Consider the following 15,581-nt stretch of genomic DNA (forward strand, 5'->3'; position numbering starts at 1 on the left):
CCTTAAGACTACATAGAAGTGTTTAAAGGCAGCCTGCAATGTTTTTCACTTGTAAGTATGCAAAATTTTTTATCTTGCAGATATGCAATGTTTGGAACGCATTAAAAAAAATATTGCATTCAAATGTGTGGTATGGAGAGGTACGTGGGATCGATTCCTGGCCGGGCCATGTGAAAATAAAAAATGTATTCTTTTTCAATTAAAATAATATTCTCATCATTTCAGAACAACAGAAAAAGCAGTGGAATATCTTAAATAGGAGAAAAAACAAAAATAGAAAAAAATGAAAATAAATGAAATAAAATAAAATAAAATAAAATAAAATAAAATAAAATAAAATAAAATAAAATAAAATAAAATAAAATAAAATAAAATAAAATAAAATAAAATAAAAATAAATAAAATAAAATAAAATAAAATAAAATAAAATAAAATAAAATAAAATAAAATAAAATAAAATAAAATAAAATAAAATAAAATAAAATAAAATAAAATAAAATAAAATAAAATAAAATAAAATAAAATAAAATAAAATAAAATAAAATAAAATAAAATAAAATAAAATAAAATAAAATAAAATAAAATAAAATAAAATAAAATAAAATAAAATAAAATAAAATAAAATAAAATAAAATAAAATAAAATAAAATATAATAAAAAGTAGAAAATTCAAAATAGAAAAAAATAAAAAAAAAAAACAAAAATAATGAAATAAAATTCCATAAATAACATCTTATAATAACTTCTATAAGGCCTTATTATAACATAATACGCAAGTAATCCGGTTTGTGCATTAGATAAACTCTCTGCAGGAAGACCTCCTAAAGGTCATTTAAAGCTATTTGTCACAAGCTATTAGCTTGTGGATTACCTGTGAAGGAAAGTCCTATGCAATTTCGGTAAAATGCGCCAAACTGACTTGTAGAAGCCCTGTCCTTCTTCTAATGCAAGCCAAAAAATAGCTTGCATTGACCCTTTTGAAAGCTAAATTGTTACTTGGGTTCTTTGACTACCTAATATTTTTACAAGGTTTCTTTCAAAAACTTTTAGATAGCCTTAAGGATACCACCTTTCTTCCAAAATGGTTGACTTGCATAAGTAAGCCTTAAACTAAACGTATACAAACTAAAGATTGTCGAATCAAACATTGGACATTATGGAAGCCAAACTTGTTACTTGGGAGCTTTACTAAAAATTAATAGAAGCAGAAAGGCTGTTTCGGTAATAGCTACATTAATTCAACTGAAATGTTAGTTGGCTTATGCTGTAAATTGTTCCCTGAGCAGGTGGAAACTTCTTGATCTGTTATTGGCAACAAAGCACTTCCATAAAAACACCTATCGTGGACTTTATTGGTAGATATTTCCAGTTTCCCATGACATCACTTGAATCCTTAAAATGCAACAAGAGTACCGAAGAGTAGCAGAGGCATAATATAACATTTTGAAACTTTTTGAAGATTAAATCATTTTATTAAAATATTTTTTATATGAATTTAACGTTAGTAGAAATCATTTATATGGAAAAACAGATTTTTCAATCAAACAATTTTTTTGATAAAATTCCATTTAAAGTTAAAAGATTTTCAATTTTTAAATTTTTATCGCAATTAAACCTGGAAAATAAAAATATAAAATTCCTTAAAATATTAATTCTATTTGAGTGCTACGAGTCGAATACCAACATCCTCTAATAGACGCACCACACAAACATCATAATATTTCCAAATGAAGTTCCGAACACAGTCTCCCGCACACATTAATTCGGTCAGCAACCCCGCTGGACTTAAAATTTACATAATCAACCATTTATGTGGGATAAATGGTGTTATCGATGTGTCTATATTTCTCATTAGCATTTTGCGCTCGGTGATTGGTTATTCTCTGGAAGCAGCTAGCGGCTATTATTTGGGTCCATGTGCAATATTATTATATTTGAATGTGGCACACACAAACACACACATCCTTATAAATACTTTGGAACGAATGAATATTGAATCGTCGTCGGTCGGTTGGTTCGTCCTTGCTGTAATTTCATTGAAATTTAAAACTCAATTGCTTCGTATATTTTATATGGAACTCTGTTTTGCATATATCGATGTTCTCTTTGTTTTATGTTATGGTATTTCTGGATTGAGAGAGGAGTACGTTTTAGTAGGGCACTGGTTTTTGGGGTATATTTCAGAATATTTTTTTTTGTATGTGTTTCATTTTGATATGACATATTACTAACAGAACTCAGATCGGAATTCTATGGTCGATTTGGTAACCACCAAAAATGAAACATTTTGGAATCATAAATTTCAGATGAAATTCATTAGTAAAGTTCTTAGTAGAGCTTTTCAATAAGCTCTGAGAAATATTGGTAACACAAACTAGACTAATAAAGTATGTGTAAACTAGTGCAACGCCTAACTAATATTCGAATTTATGTTGGAAATATCAGAAGTTTAAGAAATTCCACAAATTTTGTATGTAATAATGCTTCATTAGGCCTTTTCTACAAACAAGTTGTTTTAAAACCAATGAGTTTTATGGAGTGACATCTGTTTTTGAGATGAATTTTGGTAAAATGATTGTATTTATCAAGTTAGTACATATATAATACACGTTTCGAAAAGAATATTTTTCTATAAGTAACCAAAATGTGCTTATTTGATATCCTGGACATAATATTGAAGTTTCTGCTGAAGCTGATCATTTTTATTTAAAATATTTTAGGGCCTTAACATAACTTAAACGTGGTGGCAAAGCCACTAAACATCGTAAAATATCTGCTTTTTAGTGCGTAACTTTTGACCCTTTATATCCTTATATATATGAATTTTATAAGATATTTAACCAACGGGTGATAAAGACGCTTCTAAGGATACCTCATTTGTGAAATTATGTTAAGCAATTTAGATGTTACGAAAGAACATACATACTTTTTACATCAAAAAAAACAAAGTTGAAGTCACCAAAAACTCTGTGATCTAGCTGCAATCTAAAAAATGTACATAGAAAAATAGGTAAACATCTCCTCAAACACTAAAGCATCTTACTAGGCAAAAAAGAGTCATTGCATAAGAAGGTCTCTGAAGTGGAAGAGAATAGTGATTCTCAAAACAATAGCTGTCAGGAAAAAATTCCATGTGGCTTCCAAAGAACTCTATTGAAGATTTAACCGTTAACAGTGGCATGATAGTAGTGATGAGCGTAGCCAAACAACGTAAGACAGAAATCATGCTCTCTTACTTGCATCATACAAAAATCTTGAAACCTTAATGAAAAAGATAAATAATTCTGCAGATTAGTTCACTGTAAACAATTGATAAAAAGGACAAGGAAAAACATTGCTCAAATCCTAGGAACACTGTTAATAGTACAACAAAACGAAAAGAGCAAAGAATGATAGATAGCAACTCGCGAGTAACCATCTCACCGTCAAGCAAGAAGAAGAAAGCTAAATTCACCACGACCATGCATCATAGCAGGTCCAGCAATTGTTGGGCAAGGAACAAGAACAACGTTATACAAGTTTTACCCTTTATAACAATGTCCTTTTAAGGTCTATAAGAAGGTTTAACGAAGCTTTACTGAAACTTTAGCGAAGCTTTGAAATTTGATATAAATAGCTTCGGAAGAGCTTGTTTAGATCTTTAATAAAAGTCTTAGTAAAATTATAGAAACAATAACAAAAACAAACAAAATTCCTGGAAAAAAAGCAGTTTCTAATATAATTGGTTGTGATTTGATTTTACATACATACATATATGTGTGGATCAGAATCAAAACCCATTATATCCACTTTTCAAAAAAAAAAAAAATGACTTAGGTATGAGGTTTTGTTTCTATTATTCAAATACATACGTTGCGCCCAAGTTTGAGTCTTTAATTTCATTTTTTGGCGTAGAAATCAGACCACAAAGTTAAAGGTTAATTTCAAAACCCATTTTATCCACTTGAGTTTTTGTTTCAAAACCCATTATATCCAAACAATTTTATTCGCATCAAAATCCATTATATCCATTCAAAAAATTATTTCTAAAATAAATTTGAAATTCAAAAACCATTTTATCCATGGGATGAGATTAGATGGGAATATCGGAAAATGTATACGGATTTTTGAAAAAAAATTTCGGCATTTAGGTTTGAATTTATTTGTTCAAGAAAGTAGGCGTAGTTAAAAAAAAGGAAATAAAGTTTTCTCGTTTTTAATTGAGTTTTTTTTTAATGCCATATTTTCTTATTTTGGACTGAAATTCAGAGGTGATTTTCAAAATCCATTCTATCCATATATGTTTTGGGTATAACTCTAAAACTAAAACCCTCAGATCACGATTTCTGGACTTAAACTGTAGGGAATCCTAATTGAATCAATCCTGCATTTAAAAAATTACTAAAAAATGTTTCGTTTACGAGATACAAGTTTTTCTCGATTTACTCGAAATCAAAAAAAGTGGATAAAATGGGTTTTGATTCTGATCCACACATATCATGAATTTTATCTTAGTTCTTTTTATTCTTTTTTATTTTTGTAATTGTTTTTTTAAATTTCGATAAGACATGTATGAAAGAGCTATACAAGCTCTTTTGAAGCTATCTGTCACATCTCAAAGCTTCGGTAGAGCTTCGGTAAAGCTTCGTTTAAGATTCTTATAGAGATTTTAAGATCTTACCGAAAAACTCTAAACAGTAGTTATAGAAGCTTGTTAACCAAATCTTTTCAAGGATCAAACTTCCTTTATAGCGTTTTGTAATTCTTAGAACGCTCCGGGATACTTCGTTTTGATTCTGAAGTTTGAGTTTCTTTGAATTTGTGATTATTTCATAAAAAGTTGTCTTTTATTTTTGTTTTCTTCATTTTAATATAAATTAAAGTTTGGCATATCAAAAAATCTCAATATTTAGAAATGAACAATAAACAACAACATTTCATTACTTTCACGTCTTAAATGTAAACATGTGTGTGTGATTCTCGTTTTGATTCTGCCTCAAAACTCGGAATCGTTTTTCTCTTCTTTTCAGAATTAGAAGGGTCATTGAGTGCCAGTTTTAGAATCGTTGGGAAGAATTCCGGACAGTCCCAGACAACCAAACGAAAACGCTATTAAACTTCTATAACCCAAATAACAATTTTGCTTGTATAAAGCTTTACAGAAGCTATAGAAGCACCTGTAAAGCTTTACAGAAGCAAAATTGTTTGTTGGGAAGTTCATTATCTGAAGCGTATCCGAAAAATTAGTTTTCTTCGGTTAATTTCTTTAACTGTATTTCAACAACTAATTAGAAGTTGTTAAACAAGTTGCAATTTTCTTCTGCAGCAAGCTCTATGCAAGCTCTATAGAAGCATTTACTTGCAATATTTCAATTTACAAGAAGCTGTTTTGTCAGTTGGAAACTTCTAGGAAGTAAAGAACAAATTCACATGTACAAATCGAAAACGAATGTAAAAAAAGCGGAGCGTGTGTAATGTAAAACACTGCAAAGTTTCTGAAACACTTCAAACTTCAAATGGCATGAAATAAAACTGCCAAAAACTATTTTCAGTAGAGAAAGTGGGTGTCTCTCTTGGCCACATCGTTCAGCATACAATTCAAAAGAGCTTCGAATGCCTCCATATTTCTTTTTAATTACAGTTATTCTGATAGTTTAAAGATCAAAGACCGAACCGAAAAAATGTTTAAAAATACAAAAAAAAAAAAAATTATATGTTTGATGTACTTTTTCCAAAAATATATAATTTCAAAGCCAATTTTGATAACTTTGCAACTTTATCACCCTATTTTTTTCTTCATAAAATTATTAACTATTCAGTTCCCTTTGAAAGTAAATCAAATTGAAATTATAACTTCAAATTTTGAATTCAAGGTACTACGTAATCCAATAAGTGCTCATTCTTATTGTCAATATAGACCTTACTCTGTTCTCTGTGTTATCTCTTGTTAATTAAATTCGATTTTAAATTAAGAAGCCCGATATGTATACAAAAACACTTTCTAATCAAATTGTTGAAGCACCCTAAAATAATTCAATAACAAAAATAATAAACCACAGAGTAACTAGATGATTCTTCCAAAAACCCAAATATACTCAACTCGCATCCAGTTAGGACAGAAATGAACTTACCTACTCTCGCCTCGAACTAACTATAGCTTGCAACTCTACAATTTATTTCTGAAGGGTTAGTGGATTCAAATTGCAAATTACAAACAAACACAAAAACAAACCCCAAAAATAAATACAAACTCGAAAATAGGGAGAATTGTTGGATAGTAAAGCCGAAATAGATAGAAACTCGCAGGACTTTTGGGATGCCAATGCCAGCAGCTATAGATATGTTGAGAGTAGCAAATAAAATATATTTTAGGTCTATGTACCAAAGAGTAAAGTAGAGTAGAACGTACTTGTCTCTTCAATTATTCAATGTTCATTTCTCAATGCGATACAAATAAAACATCGGAAAAAGGAAGTTAACCCTCAAGCACTATGGGAATATCCATCCAATTCATGTTTGTCATGCGGATGTACTAGAAACTAGATGCTTTTGATATATTTGTAGTTACGTTACGTGTACCGGCACATACGTGATCTAATGAAATCCAACAACCACAGAAGCAACAACAATTACAACTTTAAAACAACACTATGATTATTCATATATCGTGTGTATATTATTTAACACTGCGAGTCACTTAATTGAGTCTTTCCATAATTTTGAACTCTTTGAGTCAAGGATGAAATTGGTGTCAAATTAATTTAACATTTCCTTGAAAAGTTCAGAGGTTTGCAAAGCTTTGCAGTTTCTTCACTTAAAGTCATAAACTAAATTAAATAGTGGAGATCAAAGAAAATAAATAATACAGTCAAATAAAGAGAAAAAAGGGGTAAATCTCGGAATGAATGTAAGTAGAAATTTTTTTTTGCTCAATATCTTCCTTTTGCCATTCTATAACATATCTCAAAAGTCTAGAAAAATCTCATGTCCGCTTGTCGCGATTTCAAGGTCAAATCGCGAAATGGAGATTTTCAAAATTAGCAAAAATAGGCTATGGTATTATATACACATATGATACATATTTTTTAATGCTGATTCCAAAAAATCTAAAATCAAGGCAATCTAACGTCTCTGAAAAAAGTTATACCTGTTTTTCATCTTTCAACCCATATTATTATAACAGTTGCTAACTTACTACCGAAAAACCCTTAATAGTTAGTTAGTTTTTCCAGAGACGTCAGATTGTCTTGATTTTAGATTTTTTGTTGCCTAGTAAATTTTTTTATCAACCGAAGAAACTATATTCAGTGGTCTCAGCCATAAATGAAGCCTCAAAAGTCCCTAGATAGTCCCGAAACACATGGGCTCTGAACCTACCACAGTACAAAAACGAGAACTTTAAACGCATTTTTCTGGAAACGCGTTTTTTTGGCGCCGTGCAACGTAACTCAAAAACTTATGAAGCTATCGACTTGAAATAAAATGCAAATCACTCTTTATATAACTGACCATTGCATGAACCTAAAAGTCAAAGAATATTCTTATAATAAATATTTTTTTTAAGAATTTGTTAATGAGAAAACATTGTGTTTTTTCGTTTTTTTGGTCTCTAATTTTTATTTTACATACTTTTCCAAATTCGATAAATGCTTTCGGTTTTCCAAAAAAAAATTATTGAAAAAGCTGTCGTCCAGAGGGATTTCCCGCCTTAAGACTGAAGCACACTTTTTTTTAGATTTTATCGGATGCAGATTTTTCCAAGTATCATAATATGCATGAATTTTGTGGTAAATTTGTAAATGACTTTTTTGTTTATTACTGTTCTTCTGTTAAATTGAAATATTAAATTTAATTTTTAAAACACAATGTTTAAATTATTTAGTAATTTGTATATAATTATATTTGGAATTTCTGTATGTTTAACACATATTTTTCGAAGAAAATTGGATTCAAAGTCAAAAGTTATCGTGGGTAAGAAAAAATGAACAGCCTTTAATATAATCAAAACTTTAATGAATTTGCTACCTGTAGTATTTACTGAAAATTTTGTATTAACATGAGTAAAGGCAGACCTACAAAAGTTAGGGTTTTCTAAAATCATCACTAAAAGTATCAACTTTGGACGTAGGACGTTACATTGAAACCTTTTCACTGGACACACCCCGTATTTTATTAATTACAAAAAAAATCTGAAAAATTTGGGGACCTGTTTTCCAAGAAATCTTTAACAATTTGATTTTCAACTAAATGACAAGAATAAACTTCTGTCTTTTGAAAAAATGTATATCTTAGTTTTTGAAGGTGTTGCCGTTCTGTTCAAATATTTGTTTTATGCTTGGAGTCAATTTTTAAAACTATTGAAATTTTTGGTTACCTACTCAAATTCGATTTTTGTCCTTGAATAACTAAGCTCCATTTTTTTTCACTATCCATTATATTTAAAGTTGCCATTAAAAATTGAACATATGTGAAATCGCATCCGAATTTTAAAATTTCCCATTTTAAATGGCGACTTTAAATTTAATGGAGAGTGAATAAATTGGGCCTTTGAAAATCTTTTTTTATCATTAAATTTATTATATTTAAATAATTTGTTTTTGTTTATAAAAATTCTTCTAATCTTAACAAAAAAAAAAAAAAAACAAATAAACACTACGACAACAGCAGCTATTCATAAGGTTAGATTGTTTTAATTTTTGTTCTATAATTTTCAAATGATTGTAATTTTTGTTAGTTTATACTTGCGTTTTTGGTACTATGTTAGGGCAAGTCTATGATTCGTAAAAAAAAAATTTTATACAAAAGCGTTAAGGTAAACGTTATATAAAAAATTTCAAAAATTTCAAAAAACACATTTTCGGTTTTTTTAAAAAAATATTTCAAAATCAATTTTTGAAAACGGGTCATTCCACTGATCAACAAAATTGAACTTTTTTTTGCCACAAGAACCAAAATATACTTTTCTGACGGTTTTTTCCAAAAACTTGAACTTGAATTTAAAGTCAGAAAAAATTGATTGGCCTCCGTTTTTAGGATATAACCGTTATAAAATGAAAAAAAAAACTTAATTTCTTATGTTAGCTAATTTATTACAAACAAATTTGCTACAGTTCTTATGAGAACTAATTTTCTTTTTCCAAAAACTGTTTAAATCTTTATTATTGTCTTAGATATCTTAAGTTTAAGTTAAGAAGCCAAAAACAAACATAACTTTACCTAACGTTTAAGTCACTGGTCAACAAGATTTTTGCCACAAAAACTAAAATATATTTTTCTTAAGGTTGTGAACTCGAATTCAAAATCAAAAATATTTTATTTTTACGGAGGATAAAAGAATTTTTCTGATTTCGGATTCAAGTTCAGCACCCCAAAAACCTTCAGAAAAGTATATTTTGGTTCTTGTAGGAAAAACCTTGTTGACCAGTGTTATTTATTTCAATTAAAAAGTTAATAACTTTTTATTATTAAAAAGTGTTATTTATTCAAAATCGCATACCTACAACATTTTTTTTTTTGTATATGTATAAGTTATTATTTTTTCGAAAACGATTTTAATTTTTTTTGACGTGATAACGTCTTATATATCGATAAACCATGGCAGCCACCACAAAAAAGTGACGCCATTTTCTAACGTTACACTCTCGCACTTTCGCAGTGCGGCAAAAAATTTCAATTCAAAGTTTGAAATTTCAATTCAAGTTTCATGGTTTCAATTAAAAGCTTGAATTTTTTACTTTTGAATGGTTGGTAAAACATAAAAATGAGTACGATAGTATCATCGCTATCTGTCAATCAATTGCACTTAATTTTTGTCTAAATGTTGAATTTTCTTGATACTCTCTACTTCAATTTCAGTTTTTTTTTCATTACGTTACTATTGACGTTCATTTTCTTAAAATGGTAAATTTTTCAGATACTCTCTGTTTCAATTTCAGTTTATTTTTCCTTACATGCTTCATTTATGTTGATTGGATCTTTATAAAGTGAACGGTTTTTTTAATTCCTAGCATTGATTTAAAGCTTTTGTTTTAAGCTTTTTAATGGTGCAATTAACATTCATGTGTGTCAATTGCATCCTCACCAATTATCGTTTTTACAGAACTCATTTTTTGATTCCATTTTTTTGCTCCTAAGTGTATAACGTTTTGTTTGAACGTTGTACACGTGTTGGGGCTATGACAAAATGATGATTTTGGGTAAAGGAAATTTTGTTTGACAATTCTAAAGATGCCAGGTGAAAGATGAGGGAAAAAAATTAGGCGTTTAATACGGATTTTTTTGCAACACTCTGCGTTTCGAAATATGAATTTTTGAAAAACACCTTGTTTTTTAGGGGTATTTTGGGGTAATTTTTGATTTTTAGCTTATTTTTTAAGCTTTGAAAAAATCTCAAACTTATAGGACATCTTTTAGTGAGTTTTGACTAAATAACGGAAGAAACAAGTTTTTTAAAAACACGTTTTTAGAATTCAACAGGTAATAACTTTTGAGCAAGAGCAGATAGAAATTTTATTAAACTTTTATGAGCATCCTGATACAATTACCTTTCATATGGTATATCACACATAACGGTAGACTAACTACAAGCTACACAATGTTAAATCAAGAAACTTGCGAAAAACCTGAAAACACCAGTGGAGATATGTTGCCCCCCGAACAGTCACCTGTGTGGGAAGTACCGTAATCTCATTCTTTAAATTCGACATGGTTGACTTTAAAAAATTCTAACTTCTCTTGTAGGCATCTTTGAAATGAGATTGATACGTCATGTGAAAGGTGAAATAATAAAAAAAATTGATTCCATACACTGAACCAAAAAGGTACATAAAATTAATGAATTTGTACATTAAATTAATGTTAAAATTCATGGCAAATGAGCCAATGTAAAAATTCATTAAATTTAAGAATCTTTTTTAAAACAAATTCATAAGGGAATAAATCTTTCTTAAAAATTAAGAATTAGTTCTTAAATTTTATGAATTCTGTTCATACACGAATTCGAAAATTTTTGTACATGTCTAAGAAAAGTTTCTTAGATTTTAAGAAAAATTCATACAATTTAAGAATTATTTCTTATAATTTAAGAACAAAGTTTAAGAAAAGTTTCTTACATTTTAAGATTATTTCTTAAATTTTATGATTTTTTTCATAAATTTCGTAAAAATTAAAATGAAATGTTGCTTAAATTTTATGAAAAAAAATCATAAAAACTATGAATTTTTCTTAGAGATCTATGATTGTTTTCATAAAATGTAATACACTTTTCATTAAAATTGATGCTTTTTTTTATATAGATGCATATAATATACACTACCATTCCATTTAATTTGTTCCTGAAAAAAATTGTATTCCAATCAAAGAAACAGCAAAAGAAAACAACCCAAAATCTAAAACAAAAAAAATTAAAATTGTTTTTAAAAATAAAAGAAATTATTAAGTTTAATCGTTATAAAAATGTTTTATTGATCACTATCACTACATATATATTTCACTATAAATTTAATTTTTAATTTAATTTTACTTTTTTAATGGATGCATCATCTGGAAAGATAGAAAAAAGTTTGTATTAATAAAATAACTATGTATTATTTGGTTTAAAAATCGAAATAGAAATTTAAATTATCTCTTACCTTATTGTAATCGGCAGCATTAGACTCTGGAGCTGAAAAAAACACAATACAAAATTGAATAAGTTGGGGAAAGATAAAAATATAAAGAACTTAGGAATAATTTGAGAAATGTTGATAATATTAAGTTAAAACAAAATTTTAATATTTAGAGAAATAAAATAAAATGCAATACTTACTAAATACTATGTTTTGCTTTAGTTTGCAGGATTTGTTGAGAATCGCCTTTAATATGGTTTTTATTTTGTGTTGATTTTTCCCCATTTGCCGGTCCAAAGTTGAAGACTACGTACGTGCCTCCTTATTTCACAAAATTATCAAATTACGATTTTCAATTTTAAAATATGCACCTATAACAAAAAAAAAAAAATAAAATATATTTAATATATAAAAGAAAGCAATTTTTAACATTCTATGTTTTTATACTTATCTGAGTATAATGGAAAGAGGCAACGGGAACCAACAACTGTTGAAATGTAGGTACTTATACTCTTCATAATTGTTTACGTGGTTAAAGTGCTTAACACTGTTTATAATAAATATTGTCTTTTGTTCACAAACTTTTATTACTTGTTTCGATAACGACCCTCCATTTTGAATATCAGATTTTAAATTAAATCCTCAAAGAAATCTTTGAGGATTTAATTTAAAAGAAAAACAGTTATTATTTTCTAGATTGATGAAAAAGTACAGACTTTAAGAAAATATACTTAAACACTCAAAACGTAAGAATTTTTTCATAAATTATATGTATACTTTCATAATATTTAATGAATTAATTCTTAAATTTTGGAAAAATATGAATTTCGAACTTAAAAAGTATGAACAGATTCTTAAATTTTAAGAATAAGTTCTTAATACCGAATACAGGATAACGGTAAAATATTCGTTATTTTTCGATTAATGAAAAAATACGTTCATTTTAAGAAAAAATACTTAAAAACACAAAATTTATGAACTTACAAATGTAACTTTGAAAATAGATTTTTTTTTCAATTTTACAAAGGAAAAAAGTCAATTTTAAAAATTATTTTAACTCAAAATACAACTGAATGGAAAATAATAGTGAATTTCATTCATAAAAATACAATGTCCAGATTCTAAGATTCAGCTAAATATTTTTTTCAAATTGGAGCTATAAGTTTATGAATTTATTCATAAACCTTCGTATTTGTTCTGAAAAAAAATTCTTAAAAATATTTTCCATTGGAAAACTTTTATGAAAACTGATTCTTAAATTTTATGAATCTTTCTTAAAACTAAACTTTTTTTTAAAGAATTTGTGCTTAAATTTAATGAATTTTTCTTAAAAATGTATGAATTTGGGTTTATGAACGAGATTCATAGTTTTTAAGAATAATACTTTTTTCAGTGTAGCCTGAGAACATAAAAATAAATGTTTTTTTTGCTTTTTTTTAATGAAATTTGATCGAGTTCAAAAAATTCTAGCTCTTTTTGTAGATGTCTCATAGACCTGATTGATATATATATTTTGTGCTAAGACAATAAGCTTTCAGATGGTATAAAATTTGTATAGGTTGTTAGGGAAAATAATGGAATTAATGACATGAGAAGATAAAAATTCATGTTTTTTTTTTGCTTTTTTTGATGAAAATGATTGTTTTCAATAAATTATTTTTATACTTTTTGCGCATTGTAAAAAATGGTTGGCTTTTAAATTGCATAATTTTTTTTTGTAAGCTTTTAAAATAAAAAAATTAATATAATGAGAAATAAAAAAAGGTATTTTTTTTAGCTTTTTCTTGTAAATTATGATTGTTTGAAAAAAGTAAACGCTTCAATTGACTCATTTTAAACATAAGCACACAACCTGTTTTCTGACAACGTTATCACGTAAAATCATTGTCCATAAACCGGCTTTACAGACAACCTCTTTTTGTACTGGAAAGCTGGTGCCTGCAGTGTGGTCCCATTTCAATTTTTGTTCAGCTCTGGCTATAGAAACTATTAGAAAAACCATAACACCCAGTTTTGGTCCATGGAAGTCGGTTTGGTTTTTTGATAAAAATGATTATGCATTTTTTTCATTATTAAAAATGCTTTAATAAAGTCAAATTTTTAATACTTTTTTTTTCATAGAAAGCTTGAAGAAAAGATTTACTTTCTTCCTTTTTTTCTTTTTCAATAAACCATCTAAAATTCGTACAAACTTATTTTTGGAGAAATTCTTGAATTTCATTGTTTAAAGTGTAACCGTATGATTATGATTTAATTGCTATTACAAAAACACTAAGATATGCCTACCAGAAGATCTATATCAAAAATTAAAATTGATGAGTTTGTTTGTTTACATAATTATAATTAGTACCTTCCGGTTCAAGGCCAAACATTCATCCATTACAAAAAGATAACAATCAAGTGACACAGAGTGTACATGTGTGTATCGCTCATAGAAGATGCATACATCAAAAAAACAATATTGTATTTAATCATTCTTGTCAGTTGGTTGTAGAGTGTATTCGTATTCTAATAGCAATTACCTTCGCTTTCGATTGAGGTCGACCGAGTGGAAAATATTAATTGGCTGCCACAAAGCTATACGCACTTTATTGGGTAAATTCTCACGCGAGTTCAATAATGTTGTGTGCAATGGGCATACATAATACTCTACTATACAACTGACTTCTTGCGTAAAAACAGAAGCTCTCTGATGGCAACTCCATATTATTCCCCAAGGCTAGATTTTCGACTATCCTTTGTGGTTGCAATAAGCAAAGGGATGATTATGATGTTTAAAATATCTCTCATCTCTACATCGGATCGCCATCGCAGCCATCCTGGGGAAATGTTATATGTTCCAAGGCTTCGGGGTAAATGGTCTTTGCAGAATTTATGTATGATAAATGTTAAGCCCGGCAGCAAATGACCTAATTTCAAATTGAGATGGTTATAAAATCGATTGTTCCGGTTATTAGCGAGCACAGAGTTATTAAATAATTCAAGAATTTATTTTTTAAATTCAGAGAGGGGATTCACTTTGAAGGCAACAAACAGAAACATTTGCGGAAAAACCAGTCAAAGCAGTCGCTAAAAGGGAAATCAAATAAAACGATCATTGATCGCACAAGCTGCTTTGACCAATTCAATGCTTAGGGGGTGCTCCCTACACTGAAGGAAATTTAATTTATTTTCCGATTGATTTTGTTTGCTAAGATTTTGCAATGTTTTTTTTTTGCAAAGGCTGCAAAACATTTAATGCAGCTTATATTAATTAATTATTATTTTTGAAAAGTAAAGTTTTTGGAAATTTGTTTGTGTTTTTGTGTATTCCGTTTAATTGTTTTGTTATTTGAAAACTTACATATTTATTATTAATTTTTCAAACAGCTATTTAATCAATTTCGAAATTTTGTATATTAAAATTTCTTAGGATACATAAAAAAAATAAACTGCAATTAGATAAAAACAGAAAAAAGTCATTTTAGTTGTTCTTATTTTTATGACTTAAAAATTTTGGAACAAATATAATTTGATATTTTTATGAATTTCATATGTACCTACATACTTAGTGTGAAGAAATATAAAATCTGTTTTTTTTTTGTTTTATAAATATAAAACACACTTACAAAACGAAGTAAATAATTTGAATTATTGTGTAAAATAGAATTAAAAAAAAAAAAAAAATATTCGTTGAAGCCATTTTAAAAAAAGTGGTTGTCTGTAAAGCTGGTTTACGGACGATAATTTAACGGTAGTAACGTCATAACTTTTACAACAATTTTTCTAAAGAATAAAGCCATACTTAAATGTATACAATGCGTAAAAGGTATACAAATAATATATTGAAAACAATAATTTTTCATGAAAAAAAGAGAAAAAATCAAACTTCTTTTTTTCTAACACCATTAAATCCATTTTTTTATATAAATTTTATACCATCTGAAAGCTTATTGTTTCAGCTCAAAATATTCATATCAAGCATGTCTGCATGACATCTACAAAAAAAGGGCTAGA

The sequence above is a fragment of the Episyrphus balteatus genome, chromosome 2 (genome assembly GCF_945859705.1).
Source record: "Episyrphus balteatus chromosome 2, idEpiBalt1.1, whole genome shotgun sequence".
Lineage (NCBI taxonomy): Eukaryota > Metazoa > Arthropoda > Insecta > Diptera > Syrphidae > Episyrphus > Episyrphus balteatus.